This window comes from Rhinoderma darwinii, chromosome 11 (genome assembly GCF_050947455.1).
Source record: "Rhinoderma darwinii isolate aRhiDar2 chromosome 11, aRhiDar2.hap1, whole genome shotgun sequence".
NCBI lineage: Eukaryota > Metazoa > Chordata > Amphibia > Anura > Rhinodermatidae > Rhinoderma > Rhinoderma darwinii.
In genome coordinates, this window is record NC_134697.1 from 14,905,618 (window position 1) to 14,929,650 (window position 24,033).

The 24,033-nt window shown below is 42.3% G+C and overlaps 1 long non-coding RNA gene across 1 annotated transcript in view; it reads left to right on the plus strand.

Moving 5' to 3' along the window:
* The first annotated feature begins 4,611 nt into the window (after positions 1-4,611).
* Positions 4,612-24,033, plus strand: part of LOC142664090 (uncharacterized) — a 30,427-nt gene continuing 11,005 nt past the window's right edge. The window contains exons 1-5 of the long non-coding RNA XR_012851188.1: positions 4,612-4,854; positions 17,352-17,448; positions 18,376-18,445; positions 19,936-20,052; positions 22,675-22,755. This is a non-coding gene — a long non-coding RNA (uncharacterized LOC142664090). The remainder of the gene's footprint in view (positions 4,855-17,351; positions 17,449-18,375; positions 18,446-19,935; positions 20,053-22,674; positions 22,756-24,033) is intronic.

Here is a 24,033-nt window from a genome sequence, read left to right on the forward strand (position 1 = left end):
CCGAAAATACGGCTCCAAAGCGTCTGCACACATCTGCCCATTCATTTGAATGGGCTTTACGATGTTCTGTGCCGACGGTCATTTTTTTTACGCGCCGCTGTCAAAAGACGGCGCGTAAAAAAGACGCCCGCGTCAAAGAAGTACCTGTCACTTCTTGATTGGAGCCGTTTTCCCTTGACTCCATGGAAAAACAGCTCCAATTACGTCCGTAATGGACGCAGCGAAAAGCGCCTCAACATGCCATTGCGTTTGAAATTCCGGAGCTGTTTTCTCCTGAAAACCGCTCGGTAATTTCAGCCATAACGGAGGCTGCCGTGTGAACATACCCTTAGTGTCTATGCTTTGTCTTCCTTGCCTGCCTCTTCATTCTAAACTCGCACCATTATAATACTCACACAATTATGACACAAAGAGGTTAAATATGGAAGTGGCCGTCACGTCGCCGCAGTTCATGTGCAGTTTAGTTCCTCTGTGTTTTATGATAATTTGTCTGTGGCTCTTGAACACGGTGTCTCTCTCCTTCCTATGTATCTATGGCATTAAATCTGTATGTGCACTATTTTTAGAAGCCTCCCTACGTAAGGACCAGGTTTGTTTTTCAGCTGGAAGGTTTGTTTTCCAGTTTCTGGGATAAATCGCATTAGGTTAAAAGAAAAGTTGTTTTGCTGTATCCGAGCCGTAATGCTTTTAGTTTTTGCCGCACGTCTACAGTTTTGTAGATTGCTGATAAATTGAACATCATCTAAATGAGGCTTTATATTTCAGATGCGAATTTAAGTCTTGTTTTCTGCAACGTTCATTATCTGCCGCAGGGATTATAACCTTTAGGCCGGATTTACACGAGCGTGTGCGTTTTGTGTGCGCAAAAGGTACTTAACAGCTCCGTGTGTCAGCCCTTTATGATGCGCGGCTGTGTGATTTTTGCGCAGCCGCCATCATTATGAAACTCCGTTTGTATGTTTGTAAACAGAAAAAAACGTGGTGCTTTTCTGTTTTCATTCATCCTTTTTACTGCTGTTGCGCGAATCACGCGCGTCACACGGAAGTGCTTCCGTGTGCTGCGCGAGAAATGCACAAATATCGGACATGTTGTGAGTTTTATTCAGCGGACACACGCTGCGTAAAAATCACTGACTTTCTGAACGGCCCCATTGACTAACATAGATCCGTGCGAGGCGCGTGAAAATCACGCGCGTTGCACGGACGTATTACACGTTCGTCTAAATAAGCCCTTAGGGTATGTTCACACGCTTAACAAAAAACGTCTGAAAACACTGCGCTGTTTTCAAGGGAAAACAGCTCCTGATTTTCAGACGTTTTTTTAACTACTCGCGTTTTTCGCAGCGTTTTTTACTGCCGTTTACCTCCGTAGAAGTGTCCTGCACTTCTTTTGATAAGCTGTCATTTTATGCGCCATATTTTGACAGCAAAGCGTAACATAAAGGCTCGTGGGAACAAAACGTAAAACCCATTGCAGGCAATGGGCAGAGGTTTGTAGGTGTATTAGGGGCGTTTTCTCAGGCGTAATTTGAGGCGTAAAACACCTGAATTACGTCTGAAACCACTGCGTGTGAACATACCCTAAGGGCATATTCACACGCAGTGACCAAAAACATCTAAAAATACGGAGCTGTTTTAAGGCGAAAACAGCTCCTGATTTTCAGACATTTTTGTAGTAACTCGCGTATTTTACGGCCGTTTTTGGAGCTGTTTTTCAATGCAGTCAATGAAAAACGCCTCCAAAAACTTCCCAAGAAGTGACGTGCACTTCTTTTTCGCGGGCGTCTTTTTACGCGCCGTATTTTGACAGCGACGTGTAAAATGAAGCCTCGTGGGAACAGAAGACCGTAAATCCCATTGCAAGCAACGGGCAGATGTTTGTAGGAGTAATGGAGGCGTTTTTTCAGGAGTAATTCCAGGCGTAAAACGCCCGATTTGCATCTGAAAACACTGCGTGTTAACATACCCTTACTGGAAGTAGAAGCTGCCAGGGAAGGTAAGGAGTTAATGGGCGTTATGGAGGCACACATCACACCTTTTAACGCATGGCTGCAGTTTTTTAGCATAGGGAAATTCAGGTTTCTAAAATTACACGTTGTCGGAATGAAAAAATAGGGATTACGCGCCACATATTTCCTTTGAGAGAGCGAACGGGGGGGGGGGGAGGAGATGACTGAGTCATAGGAAATAAATGAGATCTTAAATTATAAAACATAGATATGGCTGCAAATGTCGCTCCTCTTGCTCAAGAAATATAAATGTTCACCTGAATAGAGACAGATAATTAAGACGTGACGATTTCCGATAGCAAATATTCTCCCCCTTGTATATGTCCCTGTTGCAAATATATAGGTTTCAACATGATCATGCAAAGGGAGCCTAAGGCATACGTCATCGAAATTATTACCGGACATATTTAACAAGCAAAGATAATAAATACCAATATTATCCATGAAGTAATTGCCCCCTAGCACTTAAGCTGGTTGTCTCATGAACACAACCTCTGTCCGCATGCTCTCTTAGGGCATATAGACGTCTAAATTTTTTTGCTCAAGATCCAATTCTTAGCCAGAATGGAAAACCGCTCTTGCGGATTCAAGCCGTTTAAGTATTTATCTGAATGGACGACAATTTATTACTATGTTTCCCCTGCAGCAGCCGGTGAAGGGGAAATTTCTGTCCAGCCATGGCTTCTCTCAGAAAAATCAGCTGTGGCTCCATATGAGCAGGTTGTCTCCCCCTTTAGCAGTAATAACTATAACCAAATGTATTTTATGTGATTATTGGTCTTTCACATCCTTGTCAGACATGTTATCTGTTAGGGTATGTTCACACGCTGAGCCAAAAACGTCTGAAAATACGGAGCTGTTTTCAAGGGAAAACAGCACCTGATTTTCAGACGTTTTTTGAGCAACTCACGTTTCTCGCGGCGTTTTTCGCGCCGTTTTCGCAGCGTTTTCGTGCCGTTTTTTCAGCCGTTTTTGGAGCTGTTTTCAATAGTCTATGAGAAAACGGCTCCAAAAACTTCCCAAGAAGTGTCCTGCACTTCTTTTGACGAGGCTGTAATTTTACGCGTCGTCTTTTGACAGCTGTCAAACGACGACGCGTAAATTACAGGTCGTCGGCACAGTACGTCGGCAAACCCATTCAAATGAATGGGCAGATGTTTGCCGACGTATTGGAGCCGTATTTTCAGACGTAAAACGAGGCATAATACGCCTCGTTTACGTCTGAAAATAGGTCGTGTGAACCCAGCCTCATGGAACGAAGATTTGTCACCTATTTGACCCTCTACCTCTCGTGTCCTTCCCAAGTATATGGTCTGAACACTGGCAAAAGTATATAAATCCTCTGAATGCAGAAATCCTAGCCGCCCGCGCTCATGGAGTTGCTGTTTATTCTAATTTATTGCAGCGTTATACAGGGTAGGGCTATAAAAAAAGAACAGATACTGTAGATGTTTCGGGCCTCCCAGACCTTTATCACTAGTACTTTGGGGTGGATTCAGGCCATATGCGATTCCGTAAAACGCACGGTTGTAAGTAGGAAAAAGCTGTCTCTTTCCTCCTCACAGCAGTCCTTACCACACTTCATATGGCCTGAATCCACCCAATCCTCCACGTAATTGGCCTGTACAGATGTGCGCTTATCCTTTTATATTTTTTACTTGTTTATACCATAAAAGTCCATTATTGTTACTCCCAGGGTTCCCGAAATCCTGGATGTCTTGTACAGTTCAACAGTGGATCTGAGGTGGCATTGTGGGAATATGGAGAGCAGGCAGAGCTATAGCAAGGCTTTCCTTCACCCGGGGCAATGGTTGTGGTTTCTGCCCTAGGCCGGCATCTAAATACCGTGGCCAAGGTAAAGTGGTTTGTTAGAACCCCTCTTGGGGCGATGGATAAGAAAATATATATATATCGCACTCTACCTGCCTACTCAGATATTCAAAAGTTTGGACTTTCCAACACTATAGCACCTTATCGGAATATTAAGTCATAATAGAGAATTTGGCCCATCTTTTATTAGACTTGTGTAGTGGAATATTGAGCCAGTCCTCATCTTGTTGGTTACAGCTCTTACAATTAATGGAATTGTTTCCTGCCGATTCATCTATATCTTGTCACATGCCACACGGTTGTCACACTATTTTCCTATAAGGTACTTAAGACTTTGGATCCTTTTACATCGGCTAATTTGGGCCGTAAAAACGAGCGCCGATCAAGAGACGGTTGATCGACACGCATTTGCTCTTTTGACAAGGAGCTATGTATGGGGACGAGCACTCGTTACTACGATCTCTCCTCCTCATACATTTCCATCATGTCATCAGCGCGTCTCCCTGTTTACACCTGGAGATGTGCTGTCGACAACGATAATATTTTATGCTGCATGAACGATACGATCAGCCGATGAGCGAGCGTTTGCTTGTTCATCGGCTAATCGTTTCCCTGTTTACACAGGGCAATAATTGGGAACGAGCGATCATATGAACCCTTGTTTGCCCAATCGTTGGTCCGTGTAAAAGGGCCTTAAAGTCTTCTACACTGACAGGTGGTAAGTATATCTGTAATTTCCTCAACTATTGAGATTTCTGTCTTTTCAGGTTGTCAAATTGCAACGGAGACGCCAGATATAAATTCTGGAAAATGGTGCAGACTATAGACCTCTCGCATCCTCAGCTCTGAGCTTGTGCATCGTCCTGGCGTGATGAGACCTGTCGGCTAAGATTACCTCTGATAATGACATCCACATGTCTGTTCCTGCAGGAGTTACATGTTCTTATACAATATCAAACCTCTTCTGAATGCAACTTCATAGGACAATCGAAGACGCATGAAACTCAAGGCACTAGTAAGGAAAAATTCAGTTTTTTTATTCATTATTTTTGTCTTTTTATTAACTGTAACAGATTAGATTTTTGGGCTTTTTTTTGTCCTCCCTGTGTAATGTAATGTTGTTGTTTCCTAATGGGTGAATTTCCTACAATGGAGCCATATTTGCGGCATATAAGGCAATGGAGGCAGAAATACAACTCCAAATTCCAGCACTTGAGCCTCCATTTACTTTGCCCATTACCAATCTTTAATTCCTGAGTTCTGACCTGGCTTTCTGCCAAAAAATAGGAGCACACGTCATGAGCCAAAATTATTCTGTTTTTTGACACCCTTATTAATCGTCTTTTTAGCGTGTTGAAGAGTAGGGAAGATTTATTAAGCAAAAATGAACCAAAATTCTGCCACAAATTGCACCAAAAAAAGCAGATGACCGTCAAACATCCTGACGTTAGATGCTCTGCGGCTGTCACATGGGATGAAACATCATCCCAGGAGGCCGGCCTGGAGGAAGAAACATAGACTTCTGAGTAAGAATAAAAAAAATGTTTGTTTTATCCTGAATTGCGTTTTTTGCGGCGGAATTGCTGCTATTCTGCCGCAAAAAAAATGCAACATCTGCTATTTGTTGCGGGTTTTACTTCCCCATTGAATTCTGTGGAAAAAACCCACAACAAATAAGCAGCGATTACGCACATACAATTGACATTCTGCGGATTAAAATACCAAATCATGGGTCAATTTCTGAGCGTTTGATCCGCTGCATTTACGCAGCGTGTGGATGAGATTTGTTAAAAAATCATCCACTCTGTTGCTACTCTGTATGATGCTGTGGATTTTCCGCAACGAAATTCGCTGCAGAAAATTTGCAGTATTTATGCTATGTGTGAACTGACCCTTAGGGTGTCTAGAAAATCGGGCGTGGCTAAGAGGAGTCCTAAAATGCAGCAGAAATATTAATGATGTGCAGCCTTTTTTTTTTTAAAGTGCAAAGTATAAATTCTGCCAGCCATGTGGGGCGTAAGGAAAAGAAACATGCCCAGTGACTTGTGCCAAATTTATACATTTGAGAAATGTGGCACAATTTGCGCCATTTTTGCCAACTCATAAAATTATTCATTTTATGGCATTGTGGGAAGAAGTTGTAAGTTCTTAAAATATTTTTCGACAAAATATTGATGTGGTGAGTGAAAGGAAGAAAAAGTGTCTAAGGGCATGCCCCCACGTGGCGATTTCCTCCGCAACTGTCCGCATCAATGCCGCACAGAATCTGCGTTGCAGATTCTGTGGCGGATCTGCCCAAAATGTGCAGTAAATTGATGCGGACTAGCTGCTGCGGACTGCGGTAAAAGTGCTTCCCTTCTCTCTATCAGTGCAGGATAGAGAGAAGGGACAGCACTTTCCCTAGTGAAAGTAAAAGAATTTCATACTTACCGGCCGTTGTCTTGGTGACGCGTCCCTCTTTCGGCATCCAGCCCGACCTCCCTGGATGACGCGGCAGTCCATGTGACCGCTGCAGCCTGTGATTGGCCTGTGATTGGCTGCAGCCTGTAATTGGCCTGTGATTGGCTGCAGCCTGTGATTGGCCTGTGATTGGCTGCAGCCATCACTTAAACTGAAACGTCATCCTGGGAAGCCGGACTGGAGGAAGAAGCAGGGAGTTCTCGGTAAGTATGAACTTCTATTTTTTTTTCAGGTTGATGTATATTGGGATCGGTAGTCACTGTCCAGGGGGCAGAAACAGTTACTGCCGATCGCTTAACTCTTTCAGCACCCTGGACAGTGACTATTTACTGACGTCGCCTAGCAACGCTCCCGTAATTACGGGTGCACACACGTAGTCACCCGTAATTATGGGAGCCCCATTGACTTCCTCAGTCTGGCTGTAGACCTAGAAATACATAGGTCCAGCCAGAATAAAGAAATGTCATGTTAAAAAAGCAATACGCATCCGCAGCACACATAACATGTACATGACATCTGCGGACTTCATTGCGGAATTTAGAATCTCCATTGAAGTCAATGGAGAACTTCCGCAATGAGTCCGCAACCAGTCCGCCACTGGTCCGCAACATCCATTGTATGCTACGGACACCAAATTCCGCACCGCAGCCTATGCTCCGCAGCGGAATTTTCAGCCTCGTCTAAACGAAGCCTACTAAAAAGAAGTGGAAGGCAATGGGCAAACGGGTCCGCTGCGGATTAACGCTGCGGAGTGTCCGCAGCGGAATTCAAGAGCAATTCCGCCACATGGGGCTTTGCCCTAACATGCTTATCTAGTTGCACCAAATTTTTCATATCATGAACGCCAATTGATACCTGTAATATACAGTACATACGATATATTGAAATAAACGCAATACACAGGCGGACCTATTTTATGGAAACTTTACATGAAAAAGGCCGGAGGCCTCAGAGGAGATGTCATCATCTCCCAACATTGAGAAAAACGCAGCAAAATACGCACCATTTTCTGCCATAAGTGGTGCGGTTTTTCCGCAGCGGAATTCCAGCTAGTTTCTGCGGAATCGCTGGAGAAATTTTCTGCAGCAATTCAGTTACGTGTGGTCAAGCCCTAAGGCCTCATTCACACTTGCGTATTTTGGTCAATATTTTTCAACAACTAGGAGTCGATCCAAAAAACGAAAAAGGTGCAAATCTTTCCGCTTCTGATGCACAATACTAACCTAAATATGCAAGTGGGACTGTGGCCGGTTTTATTATGGCGTTTCCCTTTTAAGTTATACTTTATCACAGATGACCGTTTCCTTTGATGTCATGTATTGTCCATATATGAACATTTCCATCAATACTTCATGGTCAAAAAATGGCCTTGTGTCAAAATAATCAACCGTAAAAAAATAACCAATATAGGAATAGGAAATGTATCTAAAAAAAGGAGTATACTACTTATTGTAACTTTTTTTTTTTTTCAATTATTGAAAGTTATATTATGCAAATGATCACATAAGAAATCACCTGACATATAATATAATGAACCCTCTGCGTTCGCTGCCTGTAACCCTCTGCACGACTCCTCAAGTGACGCTGTTGTCACGCACGACTTGTACTGTCAGTCATCTGTCAGCTACATCCTGATGGGGGAGGGTTTGGAATCGGTCTGAGTGACATTTTCCCAAATTATTACAATGTTGTAGTATTTATAGGAGTTACTGCTGCTTAACGTTGTCAAAAGGAATATAAATATAAAGAAAATGTAAACTGGAATAAAAATTACCTTCCTTGGTGAACTGCACTTTTATTTTGTGTTTTATACAGCGCTAACATAGTCCTCAGCACCCAACGCAGAATATATCCGCTCGCATCCGTTCTTGTGCCCATGGGGCCACAACGTCTAATTTCCCGCTTTGAAGCATTCACATACTTACTCATTAGGAACAAATTATCTTCTCTGGTTGTTTTTGGAGTGTAGAAAGAAGAGAATGTAGAGGAAACCCACAGAAATATAAGAACATATAAACTTTATCCTGATATTACCCAGATGGGATGTGTATTCTTCCCTCCAGTGCTGTAAGACTGATCATTGAGCCACCGTTCTGCCCGTGAATATCTCGTCTTTGTACTTTTATTGTATTACTTATTTTTTACCTTTCAAGATTAGTTTGCAGATCTCACGTTGCTCATAGGGACAACTTCCCGTCCTTCGACCCGTAGGCCTACGAAATCCTACTGGGTGGAAGGTACAATTGAGATTTTTAGTATTCATTGTTGGAAATCATTTGGAATAGCTCAATATATTCCCAAATGTTGGCCCAGTTCAAGGATAGAGTAATCTTGGGGTAAATGAACCTGCGCCATGCACCAACGTCCTGCAGCACATCACTTATTCCCTTTCAATGCTGCTAAGAGGCAAAGGGAATGAGTGAGGGGGGCCACTTTAATCCATGATAACTATATAGGGGTGTTAATGGGATTTGTATTATTCTTGGATGGTTTTCACTCCTGGTAACTCCTATGGATTCTACATCACCAAATTGTTCGGTCTTCTGGTTGGGTCTTCAGGATTTTCTATGATGTGCCCTTAATTTCTGTGATTGTCTCCATCCATCTTGTTGCTGGTCATCCTCTTCTTCAGCTTGATTTGGTCAAAGTTGGTTTTCCTATTCTTGCTGTCCAGTCATCTCAAGTCGTTGCCAACACCAGCCCTTGCCCCTGTCTACTCTTATATTTGTGCCCAGAAGTTATGGGGGCTTATAGTTGATGCTCCACTGCACCAATCAGGGGTGGGCGTATGTTAGATGGTGCCCTGTGGGGAACTTTCTGTTGGCACCTCTCCCTTTATATTGTGTACTATAATATACTGTACAAATAACCGTACCAAACAGTGCCTGAATATAAGTGCCATTAAGTTTAGTGGCCAAAGAACGGTGCTATATTTTTGCCAAATAACCCCATATGGTTGTTTAAATAACGATATATAGTGCTGCCACCGCCACCACCTCACATTGCAAAATAAGTCCTAAATAAATACCACCATAAAGTCCTCAAATAATACCAACATACAGTGACCAAATAACCGCTCCATACATTAAATAATTCAATAATGGTACTATATCATTAGAATAGTAATTGTGAAATAAGCGACTCCTTCACCAGAGGTTGCAGATGTGTCCTGGCACCAATGACCTTGAGTGTTTGTTGGCTTTGGTAATTCTTAGAGGTTGGACTTTTTTCATCCCCCTTCTAATTCTGGAGTTTTTAAAGAGCTTTTCCAGTCCCCAAAAATCGATGGCCTATCCACAGGATAGGCAATCAATACTAAACGGTCGGGGTCCGACTCCTGGCACCCCGCTGATCAGCTGTTTTGAAGGGGCCACAGCGCTCATATGAGCGTTGCTTCCCCTTTATTTCCTTCGCTGCTCACACTGTGAATCGCCGACACACTTAGTGGCAGTTCACAGTATTACAGCTTTCTTCCATTCACTTCAATAGGAGAAGGCTGTAATACTGTGAACTGTAGCTACAAGTATGTTGGTGAATCACAGTATGAGCGGGTAAGAATTAGAGGGACGGCAGCGCTCATAGGAGTTCTGCAGCCCTTTCCAAACAGCTGATCGGCGGGGGGTCGGACCCGACCGATCGGATATTGGTGGCCTATCCTAACCCCCTTTAATATTTATAAATTTATGTATGTATGTGTGTGTATATATATATATATATATATATATATATATATATATATATATATATATATATATATATACACTGTGATTTCTTTACTTTTTTTTCAGTATAGAATCATGGACCGAAAACTAGAATTGTACACAGGTTATACAGGCTTGTATTTCTAATGGAAGATTTGATGTAACGCTACCTATGAGACCAGACGATTCCTAAGAGGGTTTCCCCACAAGATGTCGAGGTCCTCCTGTTCGTACATGCTTGCCATAACTACTGACAAGAAGCCTTTACCAGAGTCTAAAATTATTGAATGCTTTACCCTCCCCTATGTAGGGTTCCCGGAGAGTGAAAACCTTTTTTTAGGACTTCCTCTTCGGTAATGAGGTTGGTAAATTGTATTTCACTGAAAATACACTGGCAAATATTAGTAGTTTAATTTATTCTATAAACGCATACACAGCCCAACCCAATGTACAGAACAGCAGAAAGCTGCTCCAACTGCAAGGACGCTAGTGCATCAGAAGTAGAACACGCCTGTCTGTCTATGGGCACATGGCTGGCTATATTGGTACGATGGTAATCCTATAGTTGAGCCAGGTGTGCGGCGCCGATCGGAACATCATGTAAAAATAATCTATTGGTTTCATGAATTGCTGCAATGAAGAGTCACTGGGGATTCGGCTCTAGAACATGTGAACAGTGAATGAAATCCTAATGAAAGTTTGACATGAAAACACTGCAAGGATGAGTCAAGGTCTAGTGGAAGGCGAATTCCTTGAATTAGATTGTCATTATGCGTTGTATAATAGTCTTGCCTTGTAAGGCTCCGTGGTTGAGTATTTAGCTCTTACAACATCAGTGGGTTGAAATGTCAAACCCTGTAAATATTTTCATTGTTGTGGTGTCATTGTGTTGAGGAGGTACATGAGAGCGGTATAGTTATTGCCATCGGAGATGAGGAAATTGAAAGCTTTCCTTTTGTCCTGGATAAACTTTGCTCCTTAGATTTGGAAACTGACGAGCCGCGCATTGTGCATATTTATTAATTTAATCTACATGGTCTTCGCTGCGCAAAATGAATTGCATGAATGACAAATGTTCCCGGCTATGTTGCTATGCAACAAAAATTACCCTGACCAATAAAACCGAGTAAGTTTATGTAAAGCTCTTGTTTTGTGTTCGTCGGTGCATAAAATCTGGAGGTGATGGATTTGATATTAAACTACAGTGACATACGGTTTCAATGGGATGTAGTACATGGTATCCTCACTAGTTATACAAGGAGCCGTCACAGTCGTATCATGGATAATTCTTAGCTGGTGAAGTTATTGTTAAAGCGTTTGTCTCACTACGACAATCCCCATCCATATGTCCTATTAGGCCACATGGACATCATATAGAGGGAGGTCTCCAGTCTATGTCCCAGAGCGGATATCTGCTCTGTAAGAGTGGCACCTTCTCTGGGAGACCCAGTGCATCCATGCATTACATTGACTGCCATTCATTTGTAATACTACATTTCCCCTGCAGGGAAAATGTGTCGCTGGCCATGGCTTTTCCCTGGCGATCACTGCTGATTGTCCATGTAGAAGAGGCGAACCTGTGGTGATCAATCGACTTCTTTTTAAAAACCGGTAGCTCCTTACATATGGATTTGCACAGCTGGTATTGTGTTCCATGAGAATTGTATACATCTATATGCGTTGTGCTCCCCCTAGTGGTGGCTACAGGCAGGAAGGATTTTAACATTTTGTTCCTGCACTTGGGAGGGCTGCTAGTTACCCTCATGTATAGTATCCATATAGGAAATCACCATTTCCCTTTCTTATCAGGAGAGGTGAACCAGTATTTTGGGTGCACTCACATTTTCATCTGTATAAAAAAAAGATGTGGATGTTTTTCTCTGTCCAATGTGGCTGAAGCCATATGAGGAACGTACGCTCAAGACAGAATGGTTTTCAGATATGGTAATTACACCTAAATGCTACTACTGGACAATCGAGTAGACATTCCAACAGCTAAACTTTAACTCTAAGTTTTAGGACTTCGCCCAACTCCAAAAAGGAAAGGTGCTTGGGTAAGGATTTGTTTGTTCATTTATTTATTTTTTGTATACCATGTAATGTAGAGAGAAAATACACTCACTTTTTTGGCAGAATCTGTAGCATAGTCGACTACGTTATCTATTCCGCCAAAACAACGGAAACCTTTAGCAACGGAAGCATTACCATTGAAATCTATAATAATGCAAACGGAAAGCTATGGTTTCCGTTCATGGGTTCCCCAGATGGAAAGGTGTCACGGAATCCTGACGCAGAGGTGAACGAAGCCTTAGGCCCCATGCTCACGGCTGTGGGCGTAATCACGGTCCACTATTACGGGCACGGCCGGCCGCTGGTGGCCACGGACAGCCACGCGCATTTTCGGCCCGTTCTCCCATACAAAGTATGGGAGCATGGGCCGTAAAAAGCAAAAGATCGGCAAAAGAGGCGATCTACGGCCCGGACACTTCCCCTTAAATATACACGGAAGGTGTCCATGGTCAATAGAAATTAATGGGTCCGTAATTGCAGACCGTAACTACGGTCCACAATTGCAGACTAATCCTACGGTCACGTGCATGGGGCCTTACATATGCACCGTTAATTTGCTCCAAATTGTATAAATTGGGCTCATTTTCTGGCTCCTCCCTCTTAGCTTAGTCCAAAAACTACCAGGTAGGCATAGAAGGTGTGAAAAACAACACTTGATGTACATCCTGATGTCTCCTACTCCTAAAACTTGCTAGACCGTGCCCAAATGAGATGGCTGAATAGCACCTAGCCATGGTGACCAGGTTGTATCTGCACTCTCTTCTGTAGATGGATAGTAAACTTTCATATGGCTAGTACTACCAGCACTTTGATGAATGCCCTAAGCAGGAAAAGAGGTGGCAGGTCCTCAGTGCTGGAGCAGGGAGGATTAGGTGTGCTAATGCATGTGGATAAGGTGTGAAAGGTTGAAAGAAGAGACAGTGTGGACCTTTTTCTCCACCTTTTCACACCATCACATTTTTTAGGTCCAAACTTCTGTGTAGATTCATTTTTTATTATATCATTACAGTGGAACTTTCTTTTTTGATAACACGGAGCTCCACATTCCCTGCAAAAATAAAGCATCAAATTATAAAATTCGACCTACCCTTTAACCAACAATAGAGAGCGCTTACCGCAAACAGTGTTATTATTTAAAGGAGTTGTCCAGTTTGGGGGCTGTTTTTCATACTGATGACCTATCCACAGGATATATCCTCCGTACATCCACCGTTACGACTGTCTCCGGGCATCGGAAGTTATGCAGTGGTGGGTGCTGGAAGCAGATGGCTCAGTACACTGCATAGCGGCCGTGCTGGGTTACTGCAGCTCTGCTCCTATTTACTTGAATAGCAGTACTGCAGCACGGCCGCTATACAGTGGTCGGAGTCTTTTGCTTCCAGGGCCCAGAGGCAGCTTGAACAGCTGGTCGGTGTGGGGTCCTGTTGTCGGACACCCACTGATCATATACTGATAACCTATCCCGTTGATTGGTTGGCTGGTTTTCAAACTGGACAACCCCTTTAATGATATGCAGTAAGTTACCTATAGCAGTGGCTGTACCACTATAATGATATGTTAAGAAGTCATTCAGAACAGCATTTTGGGCATTTATTTTAAAGGGAACCGGTCATGTTGAAAATGCAGACTAATCTGCAGGCAGCATGTTATAGAGGAGAAGTTGAGCAGGTTGATATGTATTTTTGTGGGAAAAAATTCTTTACAACTTGTAATTTTATTAATTTCAACGTCTGCTTATTCTGGGCGTAGGAGTCCAGTGGGTGGTCCTTATTAATGATTAACTGCTATCTCTGTATTTATACTCCCTACAGGAGATGCTATCAATCAGGGATAAGGACCGCCCACTGGACTCCTCAATACAAAAGAGTTTTTAAATGAATAAATTACAAGTTGTACTGAATCATTTCCCACAACGATCTGCTCAGCTTCTTCTCTATAACATGCTGCCCGCAGATTGGACAACATTTTAAACGTGACAGGTTCCCTTTAAGGCAATTAATTTTCAAAAAATTTTAAAGATAAAAACAGTGCGAGCTGCTTCATGAAAATGTCTTTGGCACAGTTTAATATTACATCATGATATCTGTGATGGGTAAATTTGCACTCCACATCGGATAAGTATCATCCAGTGAGGTAAGAAATCGGTACATTGTGACTGAAGTAAAATAATAAGGTAATAAGATTTCCCTTTTATCCATAGTCTGCAGGTTAGGGATCCACTTTTATACGATAGTTAAGAACAGTGATCCCCCTCTGTGTTTTCTCTTAATACATGGGAACGTCTCTCAAACTTTAAAAAGCGTTTTATTCATTGTAGTCAATTGTGATCATACACGGGAAGGGCAGGTTATCCCATGTAGCTGCTTTGATCGTTAAACAGATTATTTGATGCTATTTACTGTCCGCTTCGTACTCTGACATTCATTGCCTATTACATTCATCAGGCGTGTACAAGTGCGGCGCATCATCCCGTGTTAGGGCCCTTTTATACCGGCCAATTATCGGGCAAACGAGCGTTCACAGAACACTCCTTCCCGATAATTGCCCTGTGGCAACGATGAGCCGATGAACGAGCAAATGCTCCTTCATCGGCTTATTGTATCCTTTTAAAAATATTATCTTTGTCGGCAGCACATCTCACTGTAAACAGGTAGATGCGGTGCCAACATGATAGAAATATATGGGGACGAGCGATCGTAGTAACAAGCGCTCGTCCCCACACATAGCTCCTTGCGAAAGGAACAAACGAGCGCTGATCAACGAGATGTCTTGTTGGTCGGCGCTCGTTGTACTGGCCAAAATGGGCCGGTGTAAAAAAAAAAAATTAACTTTCATTGTGTCACTCTTCGTATTTGAGAATGATCATCACTCAGAGTGGTCCAAAGATACATGTTCTAGACTTCCACAATACGGAGATGCTTGGGGTGCATTAGGACTTCTCTGGACCTCCGATAAGGGGACGTTTCTTTAAGGAAAAAACCTGGGCAATACTGATACACTGTTATTCCTAGGGCAGGCCGGTGCATGAAACAGGGATTCTCTCTAAATCTCTGTGCCATTCTCTGCTCCTCAGACCCTGCTCTAGGCATAACACATCAGTTTGTGAATAAGAGTCAAACACTATCTATCTGCTCCACTGGCCACTTCAGCTTTGGGTAGACCACTAAACCATGCTATCTGCAAGGGCGGAAGTAGGGCCCTTTTCACTGAGACATGAGGAAGAGGAACATCAAGTCAGAATGTCTGCAGTAAGTAACAGGTAACAGGTCTGCGCTGAATTAAATGGGTTAACTATTGTCACGTTAATAGAGATGGATCATTGTATAATAGAAAGTTCTGCAACTTTTGTGTTTCAATTCTTCACCATTTTACAGACCTAGTACATTTACAGCTGAGAACCTGTCGCAACAAACTGATACATTTTTACCCACACTGATACATTGTACCAAACGCACATGAGCGGAGCAAATTGTGCAGCTGATGTATTTAACTCATGGATTGTCTAGACTGTATATAACTAACAAATACTCAGCTGTGAGATGTATTAGGCGTTTACAGGCTTTCAGTCTCTGGATGTAAACAAAAATATTTCCATCCACTGACAGCAAGCATATGTCTCAAAGCAAAAAGTACTTTTGAAAGTAGTAAAACTTTTCATTATAGAATGATCAAGCTTTATTTACATAAAACTGGACAAATCTTTTATTTCAGAAATGTCCCCGAACCCTTGTTTCTCAAGACACTTTTTTTTATTTGGAGCTCAGTATCCGAAAAAACAGGGCTTAGGCCGGATTCACACGAGCGTGTCCGTTTTGCGCACGCAAAAGCTCCGTGTGGTATCAGCATATGGTGCGCGGCTGTGTGATTTTCACGCAGCCGGCATCATGATGACACTCTGATTTTATGTTTACAAACAGAAAAGCATGTGGTGCTTTTTTGTTTTATTCATTGTTTTTACTGCTGTTGCGCGAATCACGCGCGGCACCCAGAAGTGTTCCGTGTGCCGAGCGCGATTTGCACGCACCCATTGCCTTCAATGTGTGCGTGCAGCGCAAAACACGGCCAAATATAGAACATGTGCGTTTCACGCAGCACTCATACACTGCATGAAATTCACTGACCGTCTGAACGGCCCCATTCATTAACATAGGTCCGTGCGAACGCGCGTGAAAATCACGCGCGTAGCACGGACGTATTATACGTTCGTGTGAATAAGGCCTTAGGCTGCTATAAAGATATATTCAGAAACTAATCAGCACAGGATTTTAGACGGAACCAGGGGAAGATTCACTTTAAAATCATTCTATAAAAAGTAAATAAAATATGCAGTGGTAATGCACCATATTACTTTTATTAGCTGTGCGAGCTACACATATTACTAAAAGTAAGTTGTAGTGGCACTCTGCTGCAGGGCCAGACATCTCCCGTTAACCCTTTACCAAATAGATGCTAAAGCAACCAGTGCGCTTGTTGTGTAAAGTGTCATTCTGCTGTTAACATTTCAGTTTAAATCTACACATAATGTTGAGTAACTTCGTACATACTTTACTATTTTATACTGATTTCTTTATTTTAAGTTATTTCAAATTTTCTCCATTTGTATACAGAGCCGCTTTAAAAAAAACAAAAACTTTGCTGATTGCGCTTGGAATCTGACCGCATCTGAGCTACACTCTGCTGTCCGTAACACGCAGCTTAGCTGATAGGTTACATGACTGTCATCTGCACTCCCACAATGCACTTCTCTCGGGTAACAGGAAACTTTACTTTGGACATGAATAGAGCAGAAAATATATAACTCAGAGTGCAATTGACTGATTTTAAGTATTACAAGTATTAGAACACTCCAACCCCCCCTCCCCCCCTTTTCAATCCAATGGATATCATCAGCAGGAAGAACTTTTACTTTGCTAGGATCTCTTTACGTTAGTGAACACTTAAACACTTCACAGTGGTCTTAGATCCTTATGAGCAGAACCTTTTGTAAAGCCTTTCCCTTCAAAGCTCGGCTGATTTATGCTGCAGACCTTCATAATTCACTAACCGGAAGTGATCATTGTCTGCGAGGTTATAGATACGGTGGAGCTGCAGCCCGGTCACAGTCACTGTCTCTACAAGCTCATATTAGACTTACCGCTCCTCCTTCATTGGTACACTCCCACACACTTGTCGTATGTAATTTGTCATTATTTTGACCCTCAATACGGATGGGCATAGATGTGGTATGAGAATGTTTGTTTCTATTCAGGCTGCCAATGAGGCCATGTTTGTGTTTCTACAGATTTGGATGTTCTTGAAAAGCTCACAAGACATTGTGGGTCCTTACAACTTTACTGAAATCATTGCCTGTCCCTGCCAAATAAAGCCCATCACACAAGGTATTTAATCCATAGTCTCATACTACTCAATGCCAAGAAACCATTCTGTAATATTTTACAAAATTGTACTTTGTATCAATGCTTGACGTTATAGGTCCAAAGCTTGTGGCAAATTGAGTCCCATGTTCTCAAGACAACGCTTCCTGCCTGATTTTTGGCCATGTTCAGATTTGTCATAGGAACATTGTGTGGATCCACATCACCGCCCACATCATTGTCCATGCATACAAATATAACTGCCATCATACAAGTCAGTTAGGATGTAGTTGGGTATCTTACTCCACAAAATGCCCCTATGACAAACCTGAACAAGACCATAGAAGAAACTAACTGCTTTAGGCCTGTAGCCAAGCAACTGTAATAATAATGTTTTTTTTCCTTTTGAGGTAACCTCTCAGTCCTCATTCTTTTTACTTTATTACTGTTCTAGACCTTCATAAAAAAAAAATGGTAGCGCCCTTTTTTACAATAGTTTGTCTCACAAATTGTCACATTTTTCAGAAATTTTGCGCCACCGTCATCGACGGTATAAGGAAGGTCGGTCACAGATCTTACATGTTAACTTTGCATGCAGAGTTATATACAGGGTTTCATGCAGATATAGACCTGCTGGAGAGAGATCCCACAAATATAGGAAGTTTGGGTCATCCTATAGTGTAAGCTGCTGTGTATGAATAGGAGCCGTATAGACCATGAAAACCTGTACAATGACTGCACATCTCAATTCTTTCCACTACCCCATTCTAGCAGCAGAGGCAATTGGTCTTGTATGACTGGAAAGAAGTCTATGGGATAACAGCTAGATTTACTGTAGTTTATGCTCTACAATTTCCATGGTTCTGTTTAGAGAAGGACATGGAACGAATAGATCAGGTACAGAGGAAATGTCAAATGTTTACTGAAGTGCCATTTACTAATGTCTTCCAGGTATTTTCCAGCTCAGCCAAAAACGAACAACATTTTAAGAAGGGTCCCGCAGGACTGAAACGTTGCACTGGTGGGTGAATACATTTCCACTTATTTTGGAAGTGCTGCCTCTTTTCTGTGGATTCCATTTGTGGGACTTTGGATCAGGTTCATTTTAGGCTCGCACCCATTACTTCAAACGTGATAACTCTCCCTCTTTTAAAAATGAACAGACACAAAATCGAATGAACGAAAGAGTCTATTAACCAGTTAGTGACCGCCAATACGCCTTTTCATGGCGGCCACTAACGGGCTTTATTCTGATGCATATGCCTTTTCTCGGCGCTGCATCAGATCTGCGGCATCGGGAGCAGTTTAAACTCCCTGTTCTCAGCTACCAGAGGATCGAAATCCGCCCATTTAACCCCTTAGATGTGGTGCTCTGTGTAAGGGTAAGGCCACACGGCGCGGTCACGTTGCGTTTATGTTGCATTTTTAAACTGCAGCAAGTCATTCTTCAATAGAAGTCAATGGTGAAATGTTTGTTATGGACAGACTGCTGCTATTATATTACAATGTGTTTTTTGTGCAGTTGACTGCATCTTCATAATGTCCGACCGCATGCGGTTAATGACTGCGCTGCCAATGTTGTTGCTGAACTGCTTGCGTTTTTGGTAACAGTTCAGCAATGCCTTGTAATGAACAATATACAGGAAGCACCTAACAAACTCCAACACCAGTGAAAACTATGTCCATAAACTATGTGCGTCAATTATTTCCTTTAAAAAACGCAACAGAACTGCAGCATTACAGACAAAAACGCATGCAGTTGACCGCATGCGGTTTTCAAACGCAACAAAACTGGGTCAACGACGCACCGTGTGGCCTTACCCTAAAAGTAGTAAAACATAAGAACCATATAAATTTGGTATAGTCGCAATCGTAACGACCCGCTGAATAAAGTTGTTATTTATAACACACGGTAAAAGGCGTAAATTAAAGACGCAAAAAAAGTGGCGAAATTGCTGGTTTTTTTTCTTTTACGCCCCAAAAAAAGTTAACAAAAGTTAATCAAATATGTACCCCAAAATGGTGCTATTAAAAAAAATACAACTTGTCCCACAAAAAACAAGTTCTTATACAGCTCTGTCAACTCAAAAATAAAAAAGTTATAGCTCTTGGAATGCAATGATGGAAAAACGAAAAAAAAAAATAGCCTGGTCATTAAGGCTGGTCACTAAGGGGTTAATACTCTAACGAATGAAGCGTTTTGGCACCACCTGCATTATATGTTAGACAGAAATCTCTGTTTTGTTAATCCGATATGTAGCAGAGCCGAGTTTGTAAGCACCAATCCTATTGTTTTCTAATGCTAAGCAGAGACTGAACCATCAGCTACACAAGAGATTTCTAGTAGCACAAGTGAAAGGATCTGTGATCAATTGCAATATATAGTGATAACGTGTATGTCCACCTTTGATCACCAGTTTACAGTTTATATATAGAATTATCCTACATAAAAACTCGAGTCACGTTGTAAATATATTACATTACTTAACTTGTACTAATCCTATTTTACAGCCTGTATTATACTCAAGAGCTGCCTTCACAATTCTGCAGGCCTCAGAGCTGTAATCTGCCAGCCTTCCCTGCTGGCTGAGTGTCTGCACAGAGCTTGATCTGCTGAGTTGCATTCTGGTAAGTGTAACCTTTACACCAGGTACTATTCAGTAATCTAATATAGGGAGAACAAACTCTCATTGCGTTATAGACGCTTAGCTAAGCTGTTACAGGAGTGTTAGGCTGGGTTCACACGACCTATTTTCAGACGTAAACGAGGCGTATTATGCCTCGTTTTACGTCTGAAAATAGGGCTACAATACGTCGGCAAACATCTGCCCATTCATTTGAATGGGTTTGCCGACGTACTGTGCAGACGTCCTGTTATTTACGCGTCGTCGTTTGACAGCTGTCAAACGACGACGCGTAAAAATACAGCCTCGTCAAAAGAAGTGCAGGACACTTATATACATTATATGCGGGACACTTATATACATTATATGCAGGACACTTATATACATTATATGCAGGACACTTCTTTGGACGCTTTTGGAGCTGTTTTCTCATAGACTCCAATGAAAACAGCTCCAAAAACGGACGTAAAAAACGCCGCGAAAACGGCGCGAAAAACGCAGCGAAAAATGCGAGTTGGTCAAAAAACGTCTGAAAAGCAGGGTCTGTTTTCCCTTGAAAACAGCTCTGGATTTTCAGACGTTTTTGGTCACTACGTGTGCACATACCCTTAGGGTATGTTCACACGGCCTATTTACGGACGTAATTCGGGCGTTTTTGCCCCGAATTACGTCTGAAAATAGCGCCTCAATAGCGTTGACAAACATCTGCCCATTGAAAGCAATGGGCAGATGTTTGTCTGTTCACACGAGGCGTAATTTACGCGCCGCTGTCAAATGACGGCGCGTAAATAGACGCCCGCGTCAAAGAAGTGACCTGTCACTTCTTTGGCCGTAAATGGAGCCGTTATTCATTGACTCCAATGAATAGCAGCGCCAATTACGTCCGTAATGGACGCGGCGTTCAAGCGCCTGCACATGCCGTTACGGCTGAAATTACGGGGATGTTTTCAGGCTGAAACATCCCCGTAATTTCAGCCGTTACGGACGCCCTCGTGTGAACATACCCTTAGATGAAAGCTTGTTGACTGTTTCCAATGACAACCAGCAGCAGTGTGAATGCAACTCTGGTGTAGTCTATAGAGGCTAGAAAAACAGTTCAAAATATGTATTTATAATTTCCTTAACTTTTTGTATAGATAACTATTATTATATGGATATAAATAGCAGGCCTTGTGGCATGTTCAAATATGGCAGCGTGTGCTACTTCCCCACCATCATGTATTCAACATACACTGTAATTACTCATGAACTATATGGATAGTTTAATTTTTACAGCTGATATTACCCCATGTAGGAGCTACTGTGAAATCCACACGAGTAGAGTTTGGAAAAACTCACCTGACTGATCCCCTGGTGTACCAGCATCGCCACTCTGGTGCTGCCCGCTGCTCTTTGTTGACCGTGCAGCAGCGACAACATGCCCATATAACCACGTGATCACTGCAGCCAATCACTGGCCTCCGCGGTCTTGTGCCGTATATCACTGAGGCCAGTGATTTGGCTGCATTGATCAAGTAGGTGTACGAGAACGGTCAACAAAGAGCATCGGGGAGCACCAAAGCAGCGGTCCTGGAACGCTAGGGGATATGTCAGAGTAATGACTCATTGTTTTATAGCACCCCCGCCCCCTAAATGTTGTTGCAGGCCTAATGGGGTTGTGTCTCCAAGACCATTCCTGTCCATATGTCCTGTTATGGCACATGGATATCAGAGAGGGGTCCTGAGCAGGGGATCACCTCTATGAGAATGAATGTGGTAACGAGCTGCGTTTTCACAACAAATCCTATCTCTGCTGTTCGTGTAGTGTTTTTCCCCATATGAAAGATTGAGATATTTGCTTTTACCCAGATGGTGGTTATCCATATGTGGAACATATCCTAGAACTGGCTCTTCACAAAAAATAAAAGTGTCCTTGCGAAATGGTGGAAGTAGGGCCGAAAGCAAATCCTACACACGGAGTGTAAGCTTTGTCTTAAAGGCTATGTACACCTTTGCAAGGTAATTGTTTTTTTGTTTTTTAAAAAAAAAGGTGTACCAGTGTGTTTGGCGCAACTTTACAAATACTTTTTATTAAAAATGATGTTTACTTTTTTAGATACAGCTGCTCTGTATTCTCTATACAGAGCAGTTGTATCTAGCGCTATTAACTGAATCTATCAGTCCCACGGACTTGACTGGTTCAGTGACAGCGGGTCCTGTGTCTCTGACACGCAGGATCCACCTGTAATCTATCATATGTAAATTATGAAGTTACATGCGATAGATTACAGATGGATCCTGCATGTCAGACATGCAAGACTTGCTGTCACTGAACCCGTCAGGTCCGTGGACTTGACTGGAGCATGATTTAGCAAAAGATACAGCTGCTCTGTATAGAGAATACAAAGCAGCTGTATCTAAAAAAAAGTAAAAATAATTTTTAATATAAAGTATTTGTAAAGTTACACAAAACACACTGATACACCTTTTTATAAAAAATTCAATTTGCCTTGCAAAGGTCGACATAGCCTTTAATTGTGCATAGTTTTGGGGAATCTAGTGGGCACTATTAGTTGCAAACAGAGGAGACCAGGTTTAGGAGCTGGGGTTGGCTAATGCTTGTTACTAATTGTCCTTTTCTCTCTAGATTTAGGTGAATCCCAGGAGACCGTTACCTGGCACTGTATGGCACCACAGTTATTTGGCACCAAGTTCATCAGACATCACGGTTAGTACAACACTGCTGACTACGACATAAGCGTTCTGACACTAGGCTTAGGGAATTATGAAAATACTAATATATTACTTCTTAAATGAAGTGGTCTACACTTTCAGGTTCACCCATTGCATCAGCCTTATTTACAGATGGTACAACTATCGATGTAAATAATCGATATCCAATTCTGAGGTTTTCTGTTTGCTTCATTAACTTCTTAAAATTTCCAGAAACAACGCCACTGTTGTAGAGGGCCTGTATCTTGTATTGTAGCGTTCAGGTGAATAGGGCTGAGCTGCAATACCAGACACTACCAATGGACAAGTGGCGCTGTTTCTGGGGAAAAAAGGCAGGCAGATTTATTTTATTTTTTTATTCTGGACAACCCCTCATCCAACAATATTTAGGACTTTTATATGACTTTCTAATAAAATGTATAATATAATATTTTTGACTGAGCCCATCCACTGCCTGATTGTGGCTCACAAAATAAACTGTTGGGAACCTATGTTCTATATTTTCTCCTGCCGTGTACTAGTCCTTAATGAATTAGAATATCATCACAAAGTTAATTTATTTCAGTAATTCAATTCAAAAGGTGAAACTCATAAAAAATATATTCTATAGATTCATTACACACAGAGGGATCTATTTCCAGCACTTTTTTCTTCTAATGTTGATGATTATGGTAACAGGTAATAAACTCAAAATTTAGTGTCTCAGAAAATTTGAATATTATATAAGCCCAATTTCAAAACTGATTTTTAATACCGAAATGTTGTCCTACCGAGAAGTATGTACAGTATATGCCCTCAATACTTGGTCAGGGCTAGTTTTGCATGAATTACTGCATCAATGCGGCGTGGCATGGGGGCGATCAGCCTGTGGCATTGCTGAGATGTTATCAATGCGGCGTGGCATGGGAGCGATCAGCCTGTGGCACTGCTGAGGTGTTATCAATGCGACGTGGCATGGGGGCGATCAGCCTGTGGCACTGCTGAGGTGTTATCAATGCGACGTGGCATGGGGGCGATCAGCCTGTGGCACTGCTGAGGTATTATCAATGTGGCGTGGCATGGGGGCGATCAGCCTGTGGCACTGCTGAGGTATTATCAATGTGGCGTGGCATGGAGGCGATCAGCCTGTGGCACTGCTGAGGTATTATCAATGCGGTGTGGCATGGGGGCGATCAGCCTGTGGCACTGCTGGGGTGTTATGGAAGCCCAGGTTGCTTTGATAGTGACCTTCAGCTCATCTGCATTGTTGGGTCTGGTGTCTCATCTTCCTCTT